Source organism: Macrobrachium rosenbergii, chromosome 26 (genome assembly GCF_040412425.1).
Source record: "Macrobrachium rosenbergii isolate ZJJX-2024 chromosome 26, ASM4041242v1, whole genome shotgun sequence".
NCBI classification, from domain to species: Eukaryota; Metazoa; Arthropoda; class Malacostraca; order Decapoda; family Palaemonidae; genus Macrobrachium; species Macrobrachium rosenbergii.
Genome location: NC_089766.1, coordinates 31,243,978 through 31,260,292, shown reverse-complemented (window position 1 = coordinate 31,260,292; position 16,315 = coordinate 31,243,978).

Sequence of the window (16,315 nt, the reverse complement as noted above, 5' to 3'; positions counted from 1 at the left end):
CACGTGAGGTGCACGGCACTAACCCCTCCCCCCTCCCATGGGATCTGACCTTAGAGACAAGAAAACATACGAAAATTGGAATAAATTCAGAATTAATCCAGTGCCTATATTTGTGTGTCATTTGTATGCTGAAATTTGAGCTGACTCTTTGGGAATAAGGATGGATTGACCTGTCTCTTTGCAAGGTTTGCAAGGTGAATATTATATAACTATTCATAGCTTTTATATTTTGAAATATTATGAAAATACAGAAGTAGTGCAACAACTTGCACTTATCCCAATACTTAATGCCAACCCTGAATAGGAACACTACAGCAATCAAGAACCATGTTGGTCTAACCTGTCACCTAAACGTTTATATCTTACTTTCTGAGAAAATGTAGTCTTCCCCATTTGAGCACACAGTTGTTGTCATTACCACGAATTCTCCCCTCACCGGGAACAGCATCTGGAGATCACATCTCGCATATTATAGCACCATTGGGTTCTCAAAGTCTTTTGAATGACATCATTTCACACAAATTTCAAACATAACTTCTCAAAAATTAGTATTCAAATAGACACATGGCTTATATATACACACACACGCAGACATGCGTATGTTTGTGTGTGTATATATATATATATATATATATATATATATATATATATATATATATATATATATATATATATATATACATACATACATATCATTCGCTCTGGTTCTGTAATATTTCAACCATCATGCCTTTTATCTGACCCCAGAGTCACAATTGTCGACTGGTGTCGGAGGGCAAAGATCAGACTCATGAACCATCAACATCAATTCTGTAAAATATCAATATAGCATCTTTTAGATTCTCGATGGCTGTCGGCAGATCAGCAGCCCTCGACTCATAGAGGTCTGTGCTGGGGTTCAACCACAAATCGACCGTTAGGAGGGCAGACACTTATATCCGTGTAGACACTCCGATTATGGTGTAATCAACGGATAGGTTTGCTGAAAGCAAATGGGTATTGCAGACCAATACACACAAACAAAACCACCTAAACATCTTCTAAAAGATAACAGACACCTCACACGCCCGAACTGTCGATCTACCGCCAACTCTCTCGCTGGGAGAAAGGGAGCTGGGGATTTGCATGACATGCACTGGGCTGCGTGCCAACACACCAAGACGTGTGGGCAGGCAGCTGATCGGAGGCCATGGTCTACAATGCCAAATCAAAGTCCTTCAAAGAAGGTATCGTACACCCCATATAAAAAAAATGGAAAGCACAACGAAGAAGAAATATCAATATAGTACCTTATAAGTATACTTTTAATAGTTAACATAAAAGCACATACATTAAATATCAGTACACTATCTTTTATAAACATAATTCTAATGCTGAAATAAAACGTACCAGATACATTAAGTTGGCGCGCTTTTGAAATGACTGACTGTTTAATCTGGCATTTCATCTATTGCTGCCTCTGCTTCGAACAGCATTGTGAAACCTCCTTCCGGAAAGTTACCACCACTAACAACAGCCCCAGGCACTGAAAGCTACGTTAGCGAGGAGATCGCGGAGTTTCGCTTTGCGCCGCGGAATTCCGACAGAGGTGCTGAACTTCTAGAAAAAAACCGGTAATGGTCGTTTCGTTTTCCGGACGGGAACCGTAGTTTCCGCGTTAAAATTCCGCTTGTGCTCTCTTTAACGGCCGTAAATCTCTCGAGACTAATAGTTCGTTATCTTCAGAGCTGCGTATTTTTGCCGAGAGAGAGAGAGAGAGAAAATGGAGATGAGACTGAGGTGGGGTGGCCTTCAATATCCATGGAACTTTATGCACTTGATTTACGTAATAGAACGTTGCCAAAGAAATTCACATAAAAAAAAAATGATGACCAACTTAAACCGTAATCACTTGATAGAATGACAATGCAAGAAGTAAAAGGCAATAAACACATGAAGAAAGAAACAGACCGAGATAAAAGGACGTCTAATAGTGAAAATTCACAAAATAAAATCAGCCAAATAAAATGTTTCTGAACCTCATATTCTTATTCACCTGTTCTATGATTTTTAAATCAAGTCGATTCATAAAATAGTTTGTACATTGGAAATAAAAGAGGTCGTGAATTAGAATGAGAAGCACGCGCACACACATGCGTGTATATGAGATATGTATTATATATATAAGAGTATATATATATATATATATATATATATATATATATATATATACATATATATATATACATATATATATATATATATATATATATATATATATATATATATATATATATATATATATATATATATATATATATATATATGTATATTATATACATATATATATATATATATATATATATATATATATATATATATATATATATATATATACATATATACATATATAATATAGATACTGCATATATATGTATGTATATATACACATATATATGTATGTATACGTATGATGTATGTGAGCCTTGATGCTCAATTGCAGAGCAGCAACCTTAGACTTCATAGAGTAGTCTGTAAGGCGTGGGTTCAATCGCAGCCTAATCGTCAGAGAAGTTGGCAGACACTTTACCATCCGCAGACAATCCGGGATTATGTATAATCAACGGATAGGTTGCTGAAAACAAATAGTAAAGACAGACTAACAAGCACATAAACAGCTACCCAACATCTTCTAAAAACATAACAGACACCTAACACGTCTCGACCTAACCGCCCAGTTCTCCCCGCTGCTGGGAGAAAGAGAGCTGGGGATTTGGTACAATACATGTACACATTCGTTACCGGGGTCTAAGCGATGTCAGGCAGGGCAGCCGATCGAGGCCGCTGGGCTCACACCACTGCCAGATCAAAGCCCTTCAAAGAAGGCACGCTTACTCCCATATAAAAATGGGAAAAAGACGCCAAAACGAAGAAGTGATGCATGTACAGTATGTGTGTATATATATATATATATATATATATATATATATATATATATATATATATATATATATATATATATATATATATATATATAGTCTAGAGACACAGGTATAAGATAGATGGTTCATAAAATTGAATAATAATAATAAAATCACCTTCTATCCACATGGAAGGACACTGATTTGTGTATTACAAAAAAAAAGAAGAATATATTATACAGCAAAGCTGACCTTTCTTTTCACATCTATATAATGTTACAACATTTGTAAATACCACGCTGGAGTATATCACACTGATAACAAATATATACTATATATTGTCTGTTCTTCAAACCCAGACACCCGAACATATAAACTAAAGTTATTTTATTATTTATATTACTGAGGGATAAAGAACTACATTATAATATAACGAAAAGCACATTGCCCGAAAATATTTATCACTCGCAAAAATAACGCTCTTTCTCCTTTTCCGATATATCCTATTGCAAAATCATAAGAACCGAATTTCTGTTGGCTGAGCCATACGTATGCAAATATAAACAGCTATCAATCTTTATGGGTGAATCTGCATAAGAGCATAAAATGCAATGGCCTTTGGCAAATAGCAAGAGCGTAATACCAGTGGTCCACTGAAAGCAGCATTTGGGAAGAGAATATTTAGTGATATCTGCAGAATGGAATTTTTAACATTTTAAATTGTTGTGGATAATGGTAGAAAGGTATGAATTTAAACTTATAATTGCATCAGGAATTATTGCAATTTAGACATTTAGATAAAAAAAGGCGATTGTCATTAGTATAGCTGAGAATACAAGACACGTGAGGGAACGACCCTTGTATCAATAAAACTGTGGTGTTGTGTAAAAGACTCAAATCTGTTAGCAGCGAAAAATGTCCTGAGAATGAGCTTGTGCGACCGGATGAAAAGTTTAGGTATGAAAAGTTTAGTTCTGAAATGAAGGAAATGGCAGCTTGGAGAAAATGGGAGATAATAACAGCAGAAAAGGGAAAGTACAGATTACGTTTTGATTTTGTTTAGTCTCCTGGAGAGAATGAATGATGATGACAGGTGAGAAAGGCCCTGAGGAGTCTAAAATGTGCCCAGTTGCGATTAGACGAAACAATTACCTTGCTGGATCACCGGCATCCAGCAACAGCGACAAGGAGAGAAGAGGCGCAGGTGGGCATTCTTGGAATTCCTGAATAAAATGGAAAGGGAGAATCTTTGTAAGCATGCTCTAGTGTCTTGGATTGTTTGAATAACAGAAATTACAAAAAGGAAACTTGTGAAAAGGTAATATAACTGGAATGAATTGAATATGTATTTAGGCCAAGTGTTGGGACTCAGAGGCCATTCACCAAAGAATATAATGCTGAAACAATTGTTAGAGAGGGGTGGGAAAAAGATGAAGAGAATTTGAACAGAGGCATAGTAAAAAGAATGAAAGGGGTTGCAGCTAGGGGCCGAAGGGACGCTGCAAAGAACATTTGGTAATGCCTACAGTGCAACGTATAAGGTACACTGACAGCACTAACCCCATGGGGAAGGTCACATAATAATGCGGAAGGTAATTTTTGTGACTATGGTTGGCAGAGAGCACGGAGAAAAGATGATGATGAATGGTGAGAAGAATGACCAAAGGAATGAAAGTGAAATTGAATGCAAATGGAGAGTGGCGGTCTGGAGAGGATGCAGTCATGCGTCGGAGGAGCAACTATACACGGAAGGTGTAAAGCGTCAAGTATAAATGTGGCAGATCTGACTGGTGCAAGAATGACAAAGTGTAGTTTATAAATTTAAGAATAATTTGGAAGTAGTAATGACAGTTTCAGGGAGGTACAAAATGTATAAAGGAAAGGCACCCAGGAGTTGGGATTGATTGGAAATGGAATGGTGTTTTATAGTGGAGTGACATTGCATTGAAGGTTGCTAGTAGATTATAAATTCATAGAGTATGGTTAAATGAATGAAAGGTTAAAAGTTCTAGAGATATTGCTGACACATACACGTAAGGAATATTGAAAAAGGAAAAAAACTTTAAGACTCATAGTTGCCCAGCATTACCTAACATACTCAAGAAGGTTTTCTGGATAGTACAGACACGAGAAAATTGACAGGAGAGGAGCGATATACGCTCTTGAAAAGCCAGTAGGCATCTGCACACAAACAGTTCAGAACAGTTTTATATAAATGGAAAAAAAGTTGAGAAAACTTATGGCTAAACTAGTGTAGTGGGTGTCACTGTTGTAAGCGTGAATTTAACTTGTCGAGTGTCATTAGAATATCACGATGAAAGAGAAGCACTTGTTACAAGCGGCAGACATGTACAGTATGCATGCATGGTTTGATGTAAACTTAAACCTAGACAAAATTATGTTTTGTCCTCATGTTCACTAAACATTTTCTACAGAAAGAGGAAGAGAGAAAATCAGGGAGAGAACGGGTACTGTTTTGATTTTGTTTGGTCACCTGGAGAGAATAGAGGATAATAACAACAGAAATGGTATACAATTCGAAATTTCCCACTAAGTATGCAAAATTTCTGGGATTGGAGGATTTCAATATCACGAAACATGAGAAATGAAGAAAACAGAAGCGATAGATGCAACTTTGGGGATGAATATAAAATTTAGCTAAAAGACCAAGCGCTGTGGACCTATGAGGTCATTCAGCGCTGAAAGGGAAACTGAGAAAAGAGGCTTTAAAGGCGTAACAAGAGGAAAACCTCAGCAGTTGTCTGGCGAAACAATTGGTAGGAGGGGTGATGAAGATGGAAGAAAGAGAATATGAACTGAGTTATACTGAATGGACTGAAAGGGGCTGGGTAGCTATGGGCTGGACGACGCCAAAGAACTCTGTAACGCTTGTAGCGCACCACGAGGTGGTTAGCTAAGTGGAATTTTGTTTTCATCAGAGTTCACATTACGGAATCGGTTGATTAATTTGTAAATCGCGAGATAAACTGCACCTGGAGTTTAAAGCCTGATACTAGAGAACAGGAGTGCGGCAACTGTACTACGGAAACCGCAGGCCATCATTATTAAATGCACCTTACAGTAATATGTCTAAAGATTACTTTAAATATTCGCCTCTTCTTCAGGGGCAATTTGACTTGCAAACGACTTCAATCTTTTATTATGTTGGTAGACGATCGAGGCAGGGGAACGAACACGCGACCACTAAACAAAATTGTTTGTAATTTCAACATTCAGAAAATATTGCTTGAGGAGCTATAACATTTTGTTTATGATCCAGGGAGAACCATAAAGCAATAGCAAAGGTTCAATAGATGTACGATGCTCAGGTGGCCATTAATCAATTCGAAATCCAACGTTATTACATTGCGTACCTTTCAGATCGATGCAGATGAACGATTTTGTTTAGGCTGTATGTAACAGTTCCCCAGACCTGTTCCGTACAGGATTTTGATGTAAAAATATTAAACCTTACATATGGAAATATCTATAATAAAACAGTATATGCATATATGTTTCTATATATTATTACTAATATTATGCTTTATATATATATATATATATATATATATATATATATATATATATATATATATATATATATAATTTTACGCACACACATACATGGTCATTTTATATTTACAAACATTAACCTAATTAATACCTATTTCTATCGACTTCACTCTTAACTTGTGAATAACTGACAACTAAAAGGGAAGTGTATATGAAAAATTTACTGCCTTGACAGGTTCCACTCAGAGTTCATAATCTTCAAATGAAGGTAGGAAAATCTACCAACTTAATGGGTATATGAGGTGGTGTTTATATATATATATATATATATATATATATATATATATATATATATATATATATATATATGTGTGTGTGTGTGTGTGTGTGTTTAGTTTCATCTGAAATGTTTACTCATTACAAGGGTCACATTACACAACTCACACAGTTATACTATCTTATAAAGATTTGAAGGTCTAGAGCATATCTTTTTCTTTTTGAATTTACCTTTTCAATTTCACTGCAAACTTGTTACTTTATTCTTCTGGAAATCTGTAGCCAAACGGCGGCATCTTCCGAAGCCTGTTCTGCTCTTCCTCACTCTCCCTGCCTGAAGAAGGGAGTTCATTCATTTGTGCTTTGCTTCTCAAATCATGGTGATACAAAGTATCAGTCAAGACTGATCAAACAGAAATGGATATAACTCTTCAGTTACCCAGCACCAGTACAATAAGCTGTAAGGTAATGATGGCCGAATCAACATATAGTGGTATATGTTGATGAAACATGGTTTACCAAGAGGATTCATCCCCCCAGCAGGGAATGGCTGGATGCCTCACAGTGCCAAGCCAACTACTGTAGGCCTACAGTCATCAGGTCCCGCCTGGAGAAGGGGACCGCTTTGTGGTTGTTGCTGTGGGCACAGACAGCTGACTTGCTTGTCGAGACGAATTCTTGTGCTTCCCAGCAAAACAAAACTGGTCACGACCACCACGGAGAAATGAACGTGAACCCCGTCGTCCGTTACGACGTCGCAGCTCCTTCCAGCAGCTGGTGCTCAACGATGCTCCTGCCACAAATCAGCTGAGTGAGGAGAGTCGTTGCCCTACCACCTCCACCATCAGAGCGGAGATCGTGACATGGTTGACGTTGTAAGATACCATTCTGCCACGGAATCCAGGTAAAAAGTCACAGGAAAAAAGTCACAGGAAAAAGTCACAGGAAAAAAGTCACATTAATCTTTTCTAGATAGTGACCCCATGGTTTTAACACGGCATGTATCCACCTTTGCGGCGTGTTTAGTACAAGCCCGTTGGGGATGACCGAAACATAAACAAAAGACTGTAAATATCACAAAGATAATGACCCCAAAGAAATATTAGTCCTAGATAACGATCCCCGAAAATCCTTGAGGGTCACTACCTAGGAAAGATCTGTTTTATTACTTAATTGTTTTAATTGGGTACCATAAATTATTGGGGACTTCTTTTCCTAGCCAAACAGACTTTTTCTGTGGCTTCTTCTGTGGCTTATTGCGCCGCCACCCCCTGCCACATAGCCCTGAATTTCTGCAGGTGTGTAAGCAGAACCGCCCACAACATCTGTACCAGATTGACGCATCCGCATGGGTCCTAATGTTGTCGCATGCCACCTGCCCTCATCCTGAGCTCAACGTCACTGGAGCAGGTCTGGGGATACTGAAAAACAGTGGCTTGTAATGCCATAGGAAAAAGTTCAATTTTGGCTAGAAAGTCACAGAAAAAAGTCATAATTTATGGTGGCCGGTAATAAAGTCACGGGGAAAATCGCTATAGTCATTATTTTTAAATTTACATTCTTTGTGAATGTTTTTACGGTCATCCCAACGGCTGTACTAAACACGCCACAAAGGTGGATACATACTGGGTTAAAACCTCTGGGGGTCACTATCTAGGAAAGATTAATGTGACTTTTTTCTTGTCATTTTTTCCTGTGACTTTTTTACCCGGATTCGAAAAATTTGTGTTCCTCGTTGCAGCGTTCACTCGCAGATCTGCAGGCCAGGATAGAGGAAGCCAAAGTTAGCGCAACAAGGGAGGGAGTGGGGAAGTGCAGAGACGAACCAGAGCCTCGAGGATGAGTATCAATAGGAGGATGGCATCCACAACCTGTAGATCCCGTCATTATCAACATCGAGAATGATAACGAGGATGATTTGTTCCTTGATAGTGACAAAGACTGTGAATACAGTTCGTGATATTCTCAACTGTTTGCACCACTTTTCAGCCTATGATAATACTTAATGCACGTTAGAGAGAGAGAGAGAGAGAGAGAGAGAGAGAGAGAGAGAGAGAGAGAGAGAGAGAGAGATGCTTGGTGGGAATGATGGAGCATCGAGTGGATGCTCAGGAATGTCGAGAGAGAGAGAGGAGTAGAGAGAAAGAAAGTGAGGGCGATTTCATAATTCCTTTGGCCACCAAAATACATACTGGGTTGTAGGTTAAACTAGGGATTTAATTTGGCTGTTTATCTTACCTGCTCGCAGCCACACACCCAAGGGGTGCAGAATCAAGAGTTCGTGATAGTGGTACATTATATCAGTGAACAGGGTGGAGGTCACACACCAGTCAGCCTCCCATTTATATAACTTAAGAAAATGCAATAACAATAATTAGATGAACACAGAATCTACAAAAACCAACATATTTATAACATCCAGTATTATATACTCAATATAATATGATAGACAGGAAAGGGGGGTGGAGATGGGGACGCCAGGAAAGTGAGTTGAGGGAGGGATGAGGAGGGGAGGGGAGGGGAGAGGGAGGGAGGAGGATATGGATGGGGATAAATGATAACTGAATTATTAAGGGATGTTATAAATACCATGTAAGCTAAGATTAACTCTTAACTAACACCTCATTTGACAATGCACTATACTGTAATAATAAAACTTAGTGAGGTGTCTTATACACTATGGCAAAGCACCATTTTGATCAGATAATTAGTTTGAAAGATATTTGAGAAAAACGATGACTCGCTGTCCCTGAAATGCAGTAAAAAGCGCAATTTCTTGCTTGCTTCTTTTAAGTATTAGCTGAATCACTCGTTAAACTGTTGGAATTGAACAAATATAAAACTTAGGGCTAATAAGCGCTGGGACCTATGAGGCCATTCAGCGCTGTTAATAATGTTGGAAACAATTGTAACGAGATGGTGGAAAGCAAGATAGAAGAAATATGAACGGAGCTACAAGGAAAGGACTGAAAGGGGCTGCAGCTAGGGTCCGAAGTGACGCTGCAATGAACCTTATGTAATGCCTAAGTGCATCGTGCGATGTACACTGGCGAAGCGAGGTAAAAAAGTCACAGAAAAAAGTCACAGGAAAAGAAGTCACAGGCAAAAGTCACATTAATCTTTCCTAGATAGAGACCCCAAGGGAGTTTTTAACCCGGTATGTACCCACCTTTGCGGCGCGTTTAGTACAAGCCCGTTGGGGATAACCGTAAATACATAAACAAAAGACTACAAATATCAAAAAGATAACGACCCCCAAGAAATGTTATGAATTTTTCCATGTGACTTTATTACTGGCCACCATAGATTAATGTGACTTTTTTCCTGTGACTTCATTACCGGCCACCAGTCGCACTATTCCCCCCTCGCCCCCTACGGAGGCCTTATTTTTGGGAGAACCTGCTGTGTAATCAAGTTCTTCTGTTTCCTAAAGCTGCATTTTCATCGCAAAGTTCTTGCCAAAGATTTAAATAAACGCCAACTCACATAAGACATATCTCTCCCTGGATTTGTTCCTAAGACTCGACTACCTATAGATTTCTTGTAATAGAATCTATTCTCCTGTTTTCGGATGATAAGAAACATAGCCCTTTGAATTTCTTCAATTGAGACAATGACTAAAGATATGGCAGAACCATTTTGTTAATGAAATTGAATTAATCTTTTATTTTTAGACTATAAAATCACATTTTCTGTGGAACAATCCCTTTGGTGATGAAAATGATTCTATGACCCAGTTTACGAAAGCTGGTGTTGTGTTCAAATTTTTCTTCAGTGTAACAAGTGTGACAAATTTAGGGGCCCGAGTAGCAAGACTCACTATTACATTACATTATACATTGAAATAAGGGGATGTGAAAATTAATAACATTTCTTAAAGGGGAATCTGATTATGGTTACCAATACATCTAGAAAAGGTAAACAAACTGATATATCTGTATTTATTATGAGGTTTATATTTAAGAATTAGACTACTAACAATTTCAAAAATCATTAAACTATCTTCAATTTATGGATAAGTACTGAAAATACCATCTACACATCTAACCTCAACTAAAAGTTTAATATATTCCGGTAATAAAAATTACTTCTGTGGATAGATTCCATTCATAAATTGGTCAATAGAAAGACTGAGAGGGGAACCCAGTTATGCCACACTTCTGCATTAAAGTTCCACCATCAAAAGTAAAACTGAAATACTGACACAAAGCTTCTGATGTTGTAGGAGAGTGAGGAACTGGAATCAGGGCCAAAGGTCGTTACTGGTCCCATGACATTCATCGTTGAAAGGGAAACTGATAGGTGTAAGGTTTTAAAGGTAAATAAAGGAAAACTTCGCTGTTGCACTAATGAAACAATTAGGAGGTAGAAAGCAAGATGAAAGGGGAGAGATTATGTGAATCTGAGGTACATTAGAAGGATTGAAAGAGGTTGCAGCTAGGAGCCGAACAACAGCTCAATGAATGGAATGGAATATGGAGTTCAGGCCAGAGGCCAAGCCGCTGGGAGAAAATGAAAAGTGTAATAGAGGAAAACCTCGCAGCTGCACTATGAAATAATTGTTAGAAGAGGGTGGATAGCAAGATGGAAGAAAGATATGAATGGAGGTACAGTAAAAGAATGAAAGGGGTTGCAGCTAGGAGCCGAAGGGACGCTGCAAAGAACCTTTAGTTATGCCTATAGTGCACCCTATTGAGGTGCACTGACGGCGCTACCTCCCTACGGGATGTACCCAATGAATAGACAGGATAAGCACCAAATGAAATTGGCCATTTAACCAAGCAACAAGGGCAAGATACAGCCATACCAACAACGTGGTTGGCTGATGGTCAAGTTGGCTTACGTGCCAACACGAGCCCTGATTTAAGTGTAATAGGTGCTGGAGGGATGAAGACCGCGTTTACTAATGTAATCTGTATTCCAGCCTTTTACTTAATCACTCAAACGGTATCACTCCACTAACAAAAACCTTTCACTTCAGGGTGGCTTACTTTGCCTTTCCTAATCATATAAACAATCTCGAGTCAGCTTGACAACAGGTTGTCTCCTAGACAACCTGAGCTCAGGAGGCACACTGATCAGGTTGTCCTAACATCTTTATCAAAGAAAATACCCATACATACACTGGTATATTTGAGGATTCTTTCTAGCCAAAACTAAGATCCTTGCATACCGGTTCCACACATACCAGCTATTATGGTCAAAATTATATTGACATCATTATTATTCTCTCAAGCTCTTAGCAGGTAAGGCTTACAAGCAGGTGTTGGGTTTAATGTAGTATTATTCAGCAGATAACCCTGTCATCATTAGCTTGAAATTAAGATTCCAAAGAGTGTTACATTTGAAAGTAGTCAACAGGAAGTAGAAAAAGATCAGTCGGATTAAATAAATCCAAAATTTAAGTTTACTCTTTATTTTAATTGTTTTCGAGTAGCAATGTAGTTAAAGAGGTTTGGAAGACAGAAAGCCCTATCTATAGAATCAATATCACTCATCGATACTGTGAACTAGTTACAAACAATCGTGAAATCTGTAAATTTCTTGGTTGACTTTCATAAGTCATAACTCACTTGAGCTTAACTAATGCATTTTATTTTAATTACTAAATTATGATGAAGAACCGGAAAACATCTCATTTAACCATTAAATAGCTTCCATAGGATTTCTGATATAAACTATTGTAATTCCTTTGTATTTATTAAACTGATTGAAAATTACTGAATTAATAGATCCACCTAACGTAGCCATTTGTTTCATAAAATACAGCGATTGCGCCAGTATTTTGAACTAACATTTCACAGATATAGGAAAGTACTGTATGCCAAAAGTAATTTTAGGAAATGTTAATACAGCAGTCGTGATTAGCTTCAGAAATTTGATACAGCAGTCTCAATTTCTACAGAAGTGACCAGTTCTGAAAATTTAATACGTTATATAAGAGGCAACAATTTCTTACAGAAGTACTAGTCTTGAAAATTCGACAGCAGCCTCAATTCTCAAAATTGTTAGGTAAACTGAATACAGCAGCCTCAATTTCGATAGAAGTGATTAATCAAATTTCGATACCTTAATCAATGATTAGTGCAAAAATTTAATACAGTACCCTCAATTTCTTATACAAGTGATTAGTCTGGATAGTAAATTTTTACAGATATTAGTCTAAACAAAGACTGGATACAGTAGCCTGAATTTAAAGCTTAATCCAGAAATGAAAAGCACTGTACCCTCCACAAGAGCCCAGGACATCATTCGAAGGAACGAGTTCTAACAAAACTTCTGTCCACAGAACCCAGATCACTTAGTAACCAACATCTCAATTCAGAGTTGACCAACAACCATAACCAACTCTATTGGTTAACATATTTTCTATTTGTTTAATTATTCTAAGCTAATTTTAAGTTTATCAAATTTCCTTTAAATTTATTGTTTATGGGCCATTAATCCACTTAGGCCTTCTGATTGTCAACAAATTAGCTTTAAATATATAATAAAACAGTTCAGCATTAAAAATCATGGTTACTCAAGAAAATCAAATGATGACAATGCTAAAATTAAACTTTAATACAAATTCTGTAAAACATCTAATACGTTCACAACACCACAGGAAAACAATTGAAGCATTTGCCTTTCAGAAACTGAGTGGTTCCCAAATTTAATCAAAAAAGTATAACAAAATATCTTAATCACTTCAGGAACCTTTGGCAGGCCCGACGACCCACCAAAAGATGTTCAGGAGCTACCCACCCCAATCAGTACCGCCCTGGAGGGGTGGAGGATTTAAAAAAAGTTTGGTTTGGTTTTTAAAGAAACTGACAACTCTCCTTTTGTTCGGTCTTCTAACTTACACACATACATGAAGGTTGTGGAGCAGTTTTAAGGCAGCATCCTCATTTGAGAAGACTCCTCAAGCGGTTTGAAACCAACGTAAATTTCGTAGTGTAGACAACTCAAAAGCAACAATACTTAATCCAGTGTTTAAGGGCGCACTGCAGTCCAAAATCCTTAAAAATGATTAACCTAGTATAGAACGATGTATCAATCCAAAGTCCGTGGAGCAAGTCATACAGACTTCAAATAAAACAATCCAATTCAACATTAAGGGTATTTCTATATATTACTATAGAACTATAAAAACCAACGCCTACTACAAGGCCAACGACAGTAATAGACTATGACTCAAACTGACACTGGTATGTTTAAAAGACATGACAACCAATTTGATAATGAAGTAAAAACCATCAAAATTGACACTGAAAACCAATCACTTACCATAACGACAGTAATAGACTGGTGAACTCAATACTTCACTAACATTTGAAATTTGGTACACAAGGTCTGGCAATCCGATAAGATACCGAAGGCAAACATCTCGATTCAATAAAATGGAGGGGACGCTTCACTTACTCAGATATCCTGTGTAGTCTTTAAACCAGCCGGCAAACGCGACCTATAGCCGCAAACTAAACTAATTTTTATTTTAAACGACACGGAAAGTATGAACACATTCATGCTGAACTACCACCACCACTCTACTACTGCAGTTGCTGTCTTTTATAATGCTGGGTCGAAGGTTCGTCATTGGTCACCAAGGGACTGTGAATGCAAGATCAACCAACTTCGCCTACGTCAGCAGCCGACACGAGGAATTCCTTCCTACAGTGTACGGCCCGTCTGAATAGGTTTCTGGCCATGTCCTCTAAATGCATAGGCGGTATACGTTTGTAGGCTGATGGCCAATTGTCGATAGAGGAAACGGCGTCAATAACCTAGATGTTGTAACGCCAGTTTAGTAGACAGAAATCAGTCAATAGAGGAAATATTAAGAAAACGGAGATTTAGCGAAGAGCGCTGGTTTCATTTCAATACCACAGGCTATATTCTTCAACTCAGAAATACACACTTTCCACTACCCTGTAACCACCCCCTTCCCCTCTTCGGCTAGGTATAGCTCAAGGAGGCTAGGGAATCTAACCCTCCTTTGGTATTACAGCCCTCCCCATAGGCCTACAACTCCTTCCATCCCTGACTCCTCTCACCAAATATGAAAGCTTCGTACAGAGAGCAATGACGAAAAGAACTTGTGGGCTATTATCGAATGGAAAGGATATCAACAATACATACTTGCCAATATGAGAGAGAGAGAGAGAGAGGGAGAGAGAGAGAGAGAGAGAGAGAGAAATGTATCTTCCACTCATACAAAGCTGGCGCATCCATCAATCTTCTGGTTCTAAAAATACCGTTGCAGCTGTGGGATTTTCTCCCAGTTCCACTTTTAGATCCTTGTATACTATCATATTTATTTTCTGGATCTCTTTATCTTGCTGTCCAACCACTCCAACTTCCTTTTTTTACTGTCTTAGGCGCTGCATGGCTTAAAGTGCCCCAGTACTATTGCTTGGCTTCACAGTCTAGAGTTCATAAAGCAGCCACTAAAAGCATTGCACCTAATAATCAAATGCCCAGCCATGGATTTGATATGTGCGAGTACAGCGGGTTCAAATCCGCAAATGACTGATCAGAGAGGCAGACACTTTGCTATCCGTGTAGACATCCCGGGATTATATATGCAATCAACGGATAGGTTTGCTTAAAAGCAAATGGGTGTTACAAACTAAATATTACACACAAACAAAGCCACTACAACACCTTCTAAAAACATAACAAACATTCACATCGTCTGAACTCGCCCTACCCGCAAGAACAACTTCGCTGTTGGGAAGAAAGGGCGGTCGGTATGATACATGAAATATACGCTATCGTCTAAGCGATGTCAGGCAGGGCAGCCGATCGAGACTACAGGTCTACCCCAGCTAACCAAAAGTCCTTCTCAAAAGAAGGCATCGTATACCCATACAAAAATGGGAAAACACGTTAAAAGAAGAAGTAAGAAGTAAGTAAGTAAGTTCTAAAAGTGAAGCTACAAATTTCTTTAGAAACTCGTGGGGTTGCCAGTTAGTATATTTTATTCCAATTATTGTCATCCTCTTTATCTGATAATAAGTATCAGTGATTATCTGTATAACCATTAGCTGTATTTCAGCGAATGGTCAATGTTAGTCTAATAATTGTTTATTAAAAGAAAAAGAATTCTCAAAAAGGAATTTCATAGAAACATCTGCGGCTCTCAGTGTGTGATATCGAGTGTTCACCATTGAGCACAGCAGGAACCGAGTGCATGGAAGATAGCTCATTGTGATTTGCAACTAACTTTTCTACTTCTTATAGCGCTACACGTAAAGTTATTATGATTTCTTTGATAAAGCACAAAGCAGTTTAGCATCTGATTGAATGAAATATAACAAGACATGTTGATGTAGGAAAAAACGAAACTAAGTTATATGCATAGCTTAGCATTACGCATGGTTAGGCCTATTTAAAATCAAGGAAAATATTTTTCAGCTTGTTATTAAATAAACTGAGTTGTTTGGATATCTAGATGGTTAAACATGATTTTCCACACTATCGTCAGGGGAATTGGAGTGGCCCAGGCTCTGCTAAGTCAGGAAGTGGGAGGGAAGTTCGACCTAAGTCAAGTCAGAAAGTGAGAAGTCTGTACCAAGTCGAGTCAGGCGGAGGAAGTTTGGGCCAAGCCGTCAGGGAAATGACGAAGTCTAGCCCAAGCC